The 7489-nt window shown below is 45.0% G+C and overlaps 1 pseudogene; it reads left to right on the top strand.

The window, feature by feature from the left end:
• The first annotated feature begins 2139 nt into the window (after positions 1 to 2139).
• Positions 2140 to 7489, top strand: part of LOC109377208 (transcription factor A, mitochondrial-like) — a 44398-nt pseudogene continuing 39048 nt past the window's right edge.

The following is a 7489-nucleotide window of genomic DNA, read 5'->3' as shown; positions in this document are numbered from 1 at the left end:
ACGGGGCAAGCACTATGGGCAGTCTATCTGAAGTGTACCTGGCGTATAAGACGACCCCCCACTTGGAGGCATATTTTTCAGGGCCAAAAAATCATCTTATACGCCGGCAAATACGGTAACTGTTTTTCGATGCAGTCTTTAGGGTTTTTTGTATATAATATCATGTCATTTGAAAATAGAAATTTTACTTCTGTCTTTTCTATTAGGATACTTCTAATTTCTCTCTCTCTCTCTCTCTCTCTCTCTCTCTCTCTCTCACTCACTCACTCTCTCACTCTCTTTCTTTCTTTTTGGTTAATTGTTTTGGTTAGACTTCCAGTACTATGTTGAATAAAAGTGGTGAGAGTGGGCATTCTTGTCTTGCTCCTGATCTTAGTAGAAAAGCCTTCAGCTTTTCACCACTGATAATGATGTTAGCTGTGGGCTTCTCATATATGAATGTTATTATGTTGAAGTATGCTCCCTCTATACCCAGTTTGTTGCGAGTTTATATCATCAATAGAAGTTGAATTTTTTGTATATTGAGATGATTATATGATTTTTTAAAAATTTATTTTATATTAAATTTATTGGGGTAACATTGGTTAATAACTGTCAGGTCTGAGGATGTCAATCAGGGACCGTCTGGGTGGTGAGATGCCCAGCTGAAAGAAGGCACAAGGCAGATTGTGTGCCATAAATGCAGCAACAGCTCTTTATTCATCTGAAGCCGGCGCCAGAGAGAGCGAGCTCCAAAATGGGAGCAGGGTTTTTATACCCTCATGCAAACAACAGCAGCATGGTGCCAGCACACATGCGCACAGGACAGAAACTTACAAGTAATTGACATGAAATGTACATCAACAAGTTGTTGTTTCCTGCTGTCCTATGCAAGGGGGGGGAGGCCAGTCTCCAAAGCCTGTAAACATTTCCTGAGAGGCCCTGACAGCTGGGCCCCACACTCCACCCCTACAGAGTTTGGGACCACACCTTTTCTCTAAGACCCAGACCCTGGACCCAGAGGCCACAGCAACTCCTTTGGGGTCCACTCCACAGTGCGATTTGGGACAGCTCACACCTGCTCTATACAATGAGGAGCCTGTTCTTGCAGTTCCACATGTTCCCCCATCAACCATCCCCACCTGTTGTTCACTGCATAGCCCAGCAAGGGCGGGGTGTTGTGCCATCCTCGTCGTAGAAGAGTGTCCACTGCTTTCCGGCGTGAGGTTCAGTCTCTGGTCATCCACCAGGAGTGCAATCTGGTCCGATTCGAGGCTGTAGCCAGTGTTATGCGCCATGGGAGTCCTTCAGCCGCTGATGTGGGGAGCTCAGTGCACACCCAGCACCAAAAGACGTTATGCACCTGGGCAAAGACATGGGCCCAGGCCAAGATACTGTTGCCTGTGCTTAGGCTGCACAATAAGACAGTAAGGAGACAGAGACCATTAGCGCCAAATCTCTGCCTTCTGGCAGTGCGCAAGCCACTGTCCCATCCTGGGAAAGTACAGTAGCCTCCAGTGGCAGGGCTCCTGGATGGTGATACCACACCATTTCCCCCAAAACTACAGGGGAAGACAAGTCCTGCAGCAAAGGCAAAGGCGACAGGACCAATGCAAAGGTACCCCGTAGCGAAGACCCTCCTCCATCTTGTGGCAAGGTGATCTGCAAGGGGGTTGGCCAGGAGCATAGCAAAGGCTGGACTTGCAGTCCACGACCAGTGCTGGGCCCCCATGGTTCAACCAAGGCAACCCAGGGATCCCGGGACACAACAGTCTTCCATGGCCAAGTCCATGTTTGTGTCTGGCTTTCAGCCAGAGCTTCCCGGGTTGGCAGGAGCAAAGCTCCCTGCTGTACCTAGGGCGAGTCTTGGGACTTGCTCAACTCCGGCACTACCTTGAGGATGTGTGGCGACCCCTCTACCACTCTATCTAGCGGTGACTGGCCTGTCTTTCGTGGCTGTTCACTTAACAGACGCAATACTAGTGGTACTCGGGATGCATATTGTCTCCGTGGGCTTGTCCCTCCTAGAGTCCGGAGCTTTTCCTTCAGCAGCCCATTGAAACGTAATATCATACCCACAGCCTGTGGGCGATAGGGAAGGTGTAGCTGCCACTCTGTGTCCTGCTCCTTCGCCCACTGCTGAACCCATTGTCCGGTGAAATGGGTTCCTCAGTCGCTCGAGATGGTGAGCAGCGGCCCATATGCAGTGCTCAGCTGCTCCAGGGCATGTATAGTGTCCTGTTGCGAAGCAGTGGGAGTCAGCCATGCAAATCCCAAGCCGGTGGCAGCATCAACTGCTGTAAACAGGTACTGCTTACCCACAGCCTGGTGAAGCGGCCCCACGTAATCTACCTGCCACACCTGTAGTGGGCATAGCTCCCGCTCAACCTTTCCAGGCTGAGTAGGCAATCGTTGCCGATGGGGGTGGTTACTGGTGCATTGGGGACATGATCGAACAACATCCATGGTGTCAGCCACCATCAGAGGTATGCTCCAGCGCTGGGCTACTTGGCATATGGTTCGCGGGCTGACATGCCCTAGTTTCCAATGTAACCAAAGGCCCCTAGTGACATCCTGTACCACCAAAGGAGAAAGGAGATAGGCAGGGCACTTCCAGTAGCTTTTCCATCCAACCGGCCTGTCTTGCCTCATGCTGTAGACGTTTCTAAAATCTCTCAAAAGTCCACAAACTCCAGACAAACAGCATCTGGCCTCAGCATGCACCATACCTCTTGCTAGCATGCCCAAGCCTGGCATTAGTGGCAGTTGGACTCAGGTTACAGCTCAGCCTCTCCCAGGCACGTCCAAGCCCAGCAAGGGTGGACGATACATATAGCTTAATGGTTCATGACAAATGCCCCCCGGCAGGGCAAGGGCTACAGCTGAACTTGGCCTGCTGCAGGGTCCATCCCAGGAGGCCCTAGGGCTGGAATACCCAGTGACTGACTTTGGATTGAGCTGGAGAAGTACTAGGACACCTCCACAGAAAACACATCCAAAAGGCAGGCACCAGACCCCTGCTAAAGCAAATTCTGCTCTGTAGAGTTAGCCCCTGCACAACAACTCCTCCACTGTAGTCACAGTCAGTACTCACAACTAATCAGCCTAAGGGTCAACCCCTCCCACTGATGTACAAACAGCAATCAAGGCTCAACTACCACAGTAAAGCAAACACAATCCACACAAAGGACAGGCCTGCAGCACCTGGCTCAAGTGGCCAAGGAGACTGCACCACTGAGCTCCACAGGACACCTGCTACATAAGGCCACTCATTAAGACTGGGAGGCAGAGCAGTCCTATCTAATACATAGGAAGAAACACAGGAAGGCAGCCAGAATAGGGAGACAAAGAAATATATCTCAAATGAAAGAACAGACCAAATCTCCAGAAAAAGAACTAAACAAAATGGAGACAAGCAATCTATAAGATGCAGAATTCAAAACACTCGTTATAAGGATGCTCAGTGATCTCAGAGAAAACTTCAATAAAGAGGTAGGAAACATAAAAATGGAGCTAGAAAACATAAAAAAGGATCAGTCAGAAATGAAAAACACAATAACTGAAATAAAGAATGCATTAGATGAAATCAACAGTAGAGTAGATGGAGCAGGGGTTTGAATCAGCAATTAGAAAGATAAGGTAGCAGAAAACACCCAATAGAATAGCATAAAGAAAAAAGAATTTTTATAAACAAAAACAGTTTAAGGGGGCCTCTGGAACAACATCAACTGTACCAACATTTGCTTCATAGGGGTACCAGAAGGTGAAGAGAGAGAACAAGGAATGGAAATCCTATTTGAAGAAATAATGATGGAAAACTTCCCTAGCCTGGTGAAGAAAATAGGTATACAAGCCCAAGAAGCACAGAGTCCCAAACAAGATGAACCCAAAGAGGCCTACACCAAGACACATCACAATTAAAATGTCAAAGGTTAAACACAAAGTAAAAAATTTAAAAGCAGCAAGAGAAAGGCAATTAATTACCTACAAGTGAACTCCCATGAGACTATCAGCTGATTTCTCAAGAAAAACTTTGCAGGCCAGAAGGAATTGGCACAAAGTATTCAAAATGATGTAAAGTAAGAACCTACCACCAAGATTACTCTACCCAGCAAAACTATCATTTAAAATTGAATGAGAAGGGGCCAGCCTAGTGGATCAGTTGGTTAAGAGCTTGCTCAAGAGTTTGAGCTCTGAGCAACAGCAGTTCGATTCCCAGCCCAAGCTGAGCAGCTGCTGAGCTGCCAACAGGTAGCAGAATGGCTCAGCTTATAAAAAAAATTGAATGAGAGGGAGAGGGATCCAAGATAACAAAGTAGATAAACGCTGTGCTTGCCTCCTCCCATGAACACATTAAAATTACAACTAAAGTATAGAAAAACCAGCCTGGAGAACCATCTAAAGTGTAACTGAACAGAAGTTTCATAACTAAGGATTTAAAGAAGAAGGCATGTTGAGACTGGTAAGAGGGGCAGAGACAAGGAACTCACCAACCCCAAACCACCATGTGGCAGTTGAGAATTAAGAATGATACCTACATCGTGGAGGTTCCTTTTGGAGGAGCAAAGGACCCCAACCCCACACCAGGCTCCCCAACCGGGAGTACTGGTACCAGGAAGAGAAGCCCTTACAACACCTGGCTGTATAAAATGGTGGGAATTTCAACTGTCCAGGTGGGACAGAAGGATATGGGAAACCCAGATGTCCTCTCAAAAGGCCTGCACACTGACTCACTCATTTGCAGGCACTCACCTTGGGGTCTAGCAGAGGAACAGTGACTCAAGGGACATTAGAGACATAGGGGGAGAGACTAAGTTGTGTGGCTTTGGTGCAAGGACTGGAGGGACTATGGTCATTTTCCCTTTGTGGGGTCCAACTCCCAGGTAGCCAGTAGTCAAGCACAATCTTTCCTGTGTTGAGCCTTCCCGTCCACACCCATGGCCAAATATGAATCTGAATTGGACTGGTGAGCTCCCCTTGCTCCACCCTGGTGCGTCCCGGGTTCCCACTCCACCCAGCTCGCGCAATGCTAGAGGCACTTTCTTGGTGAGCAGCTAGTCATGCCCACATTGCACCCTTTCTTGGACAACTATTGGGGATCACGAGCACCAAGTGAGTGGTGGCTGGACTCAGTGGGCTCTGAGACTTTTGCTGAGTAGCTCTAGGCTCAGCCCTGGCACAAAACCAGAATCTGGTAAACACAACTTGTTCTACCATGGTGATTCCCTAAGTCCTTGCCTCACCCAACTTGCGTGTCACATGAGGTTTTATCAGCAGCTGATCCTTATGGGAGCCAGCACGTGGCAACAGGCCTCAGGGTGTCTTCACTCTTAGCAGAGTGATCCCAGGCCCGGTACTGGTGGCAGCTGTCCCCGGTTCAAAGTGTGGCTTATCCCACACACCTCCAGGTCTAGCATAGGCAGCAAACAACCATAGATCACTTTGTAGCTTCTAGCAGGTAGTCCCTATCAGGCTGGTCACAGGCAGTGGCTGACCTGGGACAACACCGGAACCCCTTCCAAGATGCCCCAGAATCAGCATAATTGGAGGTAGGCTTCAGACCACAGCAGAGCACCACCCAATTAGCCCCACAAGCATCACACCCAAGTGGTGGTCTCAACAGGCACCACAGGCCCCTGGGGCAAATCCTGCTCAGTGAGGTAAGCACCCCACCAGCAAAGGAAGTCATCAATAAAACAAAAAGAAATCCTACTGAATGGAAGGAGATATTTGCTAATGATACATCTGACAAGAGGTTAATATCCAAAATTTATTTTAAAAATAATTTTTAAAAAACTCATACAACTCAACACCAAAAAACACAAACAATCCAATTAAAAATGGGCAGAGAATAAGATAAGATGAAATAGTGCCACTTGTAACAACATGATGGATCTTGAGATTATAATGCTGAGCAAAATAAGTCAGGCAGAAAAAGTTGAGAACCATATGATTTCACTGATATGTGGTATATAAAACTGAAAACAACAAACAAGACAAACAAATGAAGAAACAAAAGCTCATAGACACAGACAATAATTTAGTGATTACCAGAGGGTAGGTGGGCAGGAGGATTGCAGATGAAGGTAAAAGGGATCAAATATATGGTGATGGAAGGAGAACTGACTCTGGGTAGTGAACACACAATGTGATATATAAATGATGTATTAGAGACTTGTACACCTGAAACCTGTGTAACTTTACTAATAATTGTCACCCCTATAAACTTTATTTTTTTTAAATGGACAGAGGACCTGAATAGACATTTCTCCAAAGAGGACATGTAGATGGCTAATAGACATATGAAAAAATGCTCAACATCACTCACTAATCATCAGAGAAGTGCAAATAAAAACCACAATGAGATACCACCTCACTCCTGTCAGAATGGCTACCATCAATAAATCAACAAACAAGTGTTGGCAAGGATGTGAAGAAAAGAGAACGCTTGTGCTCTGTTGGTGGAATTGCAACTTGGTGCAGGCACTAAGGAAGACAGTATAGAGGTTCTTCAAAAAATTAAATATAGAACTACCTTATGACCCAACAACTCCACTCCTGGATATTTATCAAAAAAAATCCAAAACACTAATTCAAAAAACTGTATGCACCCCTATGTTTCCTGCAGCACTATTCACAATAGACAAGATATGGAAAGAAACAAAATGCCCATCAATAGACGATTGGATTAAGAAATTGTTGTACATTTATACAACGGAGTGTTACTCTGCCAGAAAAAAGAATGAAATATTTCCATTTGCAACAACATGAATGGACCTAGAACATATTATGCTAAGTGAAATAAGTCAAACTGAGAAAAACAAATGCCATATGACCTCACTTATATGTGGAATCTAAAGAATAGAATAAATGAAAAAACAAAACAGAAATAGACTCATAGACACAGCGAACAAACTGATGGTTGCTAGATAGAAGGGGCTTTGGAGGATGATGGAGTAAGGTGAAAGGATTAGAAAGTACAAATTGGTAGTCACAAAATAGTCATAAGGATGTGAAATACAGTATGGAGAATACAGTTAATAATGTTGTAAAGACTATATAGGATGTCAGATGGATACTGGACTTATTGGGGGGATCACTTCATAGATTATATAAATGCCTAACCACTCATAAATACAGAGAACAAATTGGATGGTTGGTTACAAGAGAAGAGAGGAGTTGGGGAGCTGGGTGAAAAAGTGAAAGGATTAAGAGATACAAATTGGTAGTTAAAAAGTGTCACGGGGTGTAAAGTAAAACATAGAGAATATAATCAATAATACAGCAATAACTATGTATAGTACCAGGGGTGAACTAGACCGATCGGGGAGATCACTGCATAAATTATATAAATGTTTAACCACTATGCTGTACACCTGAAACTAATATAAAATAATATTGAACATTAATTGTAACTAAAAAATAAATTTAAAAAGTTATTCAAAAGAATGAGAGAAAGAGGATTTATTTTGTATTTATAGAAAATTTACTAAATTTCTGATGGTCAGTT

The sequence above is a fragment of the Hipposideros armiger genome, unplaced genomic scaffold (genome assembly GCF_001890085.2).
Source record: "Hipposideros armiger isolate ML-2016 unplaced genomic scaffold, ASM189008v1 scaffold_1322, whole genome shotgun sequence".
Classification (NCBI taxonomy): Eukaryota; Metazoa; Chordata; class Mammalia; order Chiroptera; family Hipposideridae; genus Hipposideros; species Hipposideros armiger.
Note: the sequence above shows the minus strand (reverse complement) of the source record. Positions and strands in the feature narration are given on the sequence as shown.